The sequence below is a fragment of the Triturus cristatus genome, chromosome 4_1 (assembly GCF_964204655.1).
Source record: "Triturus cristatus chromosome 4_1, aTriCri1.1, whole genome shotgun sequence".
In the NCBI taxonomy this organism is placed as follows: Eukaryota; Metazoa; Chordata; class Amphibia; order Caudata; family Salamandridae; genus Triturus; species Triturus cristatus.
This window is the reverse complement of record NC_140585.1, coordinates 98,276,998-98,279,471: the sequence shown is the minus strand read 5'-3', so window position 1 is coordinate 98,279,471 and position 2,474 is coordinate 98,276,998.

Here is a 2,474-nt window from a genome sequence, read left to right as displayed (position 1 = left end):
AAGAAACTGAAATCCGAGGAGTTTCTTAGCACAAAAGGGAGTTCGTTCCAGATTTTAGACGCACTGTAAACAAAACTTCTACCTCCCCAGTTTACTTTTTTAAAGCAAGGTGTTTTCACTAGCTTCGACCCAGTAGATCTAAGAGTTCTACAGGGAATGTACCAGAAGAACTTATTCTTTAGAAACTCAGGACCTGTCCCATTCTAAGCTCTAAACACTATGCACAAGGCCTTAAGGCGAGCTCTCAAGTGGACAGGGAGCCAATGCAGCTTCTTTAGTTCGCCTTTGACTGACACAGTCCTGGGAGTCCGGGTCAACAGTCTGGCAGCAGCATTTTGAATAACCTGCAGCCTATTTTGATAATGTACTTGCATATTAACATAAAGACTGTTGCAGTAGTCAAGGCATGATAATATAAGTTCAGTCACCACCGTTCTGAGACACCCCTCAGATAGGTATGACCTGATTTTTCTGATCATTCTAAGTACCATAGAACATCCCGACGTCACCTTGCTCACCTGGTCACCCATGTTGAGTTTGTCATCTACCACCACACCCAGGTTTTTAGCTTTCCTGCATGGTGTAGGGCAGAGACCAAGCATGTCAGGCCACCAATCAGGTGTCCACATCAGAGGATTATTACTGAATCTCAGAACCTCTGTTTTAGCTGAATTTAGCTTAAGGTAATTTGCCGACATCCCCCTAGAAATGGATCCCATGCAATCTGAGAAACATGCGCCTGTTTCCTTTTCAGCTCCCTCCGTCACAGACAACACAATTTGTGTGTCGTCTGCGTAGGAGGTGAGCTGAAACCCAAACGATCTAATAATACCAGCCAGGGGTGCCACATAGATATTAAAAAGTGTAGGGCTGAGAGATGAGCCCTGCGGCACCTCACATGGAAAAAGGTTCAGAAGTATCGCCATTTAGTTCAACTATTTGTGATCTATCCTTCAGAAAGGAGTAGAGCAAATTCCATGCTCGTCCTCCTATCCCGATCTCTGATAACCGATTGAGCAATACCTTGTGATGAACGGTATCAAAGGCCGCGGATAGGTCTAATAGGATCAGCATCGCGTTCCCTCCCTTGTCCATCACCTCTCTGATCTCCTGGGTGGACTTGAGAAGCGCCAGCTCAGTACTGTGATGGGCTCTAAAGCCATATTGAGAGTGATCCAAAGAGTTATTTGCCTGAAGAAAATCACTAAGTTGTCTATTAATAGCTTTTTCTAGCATTTTGGCTGGTAGGGGAAGTCTGGAGATAGGACGGTAGTTAGTTGGATCCTTAGGGTCCAAAGACTGTTTTTTTAATAGAGGAAGCACTGAAGCTTTTTTCCAAGGACTAGGAAAGGTTCCCAAAAGAAATATGTCATTTAACAGAGGTGTCAAAGCCCTACAGGTAATATCTGCAATCTGCTTAATAATCCATGTGGGACAAGGATCACTGGGGCCACCTGATTTTATATTATTCTATATCCAAAGGAGAAAAATTATCCAAAGTACTAACCGGCGGAAGAGAGATTTTAGTTGTAAGATTATTTCGATTTTTATGAATCAATTCGGACAGGGAAAAAAAGATTGTTTCCACTTTTGACTGGATAAATACCGCGACAGTATTACAGAAGTCAGGGGCAACAGGATCATTTGGCGTCCTGGGGTTTGACAGTTTAATAACTGTTTTAAACAGCTCCTTCGTGTCAGATTTAGCTTTCGTAATTTGTAACGAAAAGTATTCTTTCTTTGCTAACACGAGGGATTGTTTATAATTAGAAATCGTTAGTTTAAATTCAATTTTATCTGCCGTAGCATAATTCTTCCGCCATAGTCTTTCGGCCCGTTTACATAGTAATTTTTTTCCCTAAGCTCTCCTGAATACCAAGGAGCAGTGTGGGTGGCCCTTTTCGGTATCCATGTTTTGGGAGGTGCTAATTTGAGACACACATCACTTAACCAACTGTTGTACAAACATGATGCTACTTCAGGGTCATGTGAAGCTGTGTACATTGAATCAATAAGGGAAAATTCCAGATGTTTGACATCTACTTTACCCCAGGCCCTGGTCGTGATCTCCTTCTTTTGTTTGGAGTCAATATGACCTTTCCTAGCACGCTTAAGTTCGAAAGTAACTAAGAAGTGGTCAGACCAGATAATCAGGAGGACGGAGATATTGCCTAAATCACAATTATTAGAAAATATCCCATCTAGGGTATGTCCTTTCGAATGAGTAGGCGAGGAGACCAGTTGTTCAAGGCCTCCTAGAGCCATAATATTATTAAGTCTGGCTGTATCGGGTCTTCCGATTTTTCCAAATGAAAATTGAAGTCTCCAAGCACAACAAATGTTTGTTGACTCAATCCTTCTTCTAAAATCATACTCAATGAGTTCAAAAAATCATTCTTCCCTCCAGGAGGACGATAAATTAAAATCCCTTTACAACGCTTATAGAGAGCTGAAAAACTCTTAAAAGACAGAGC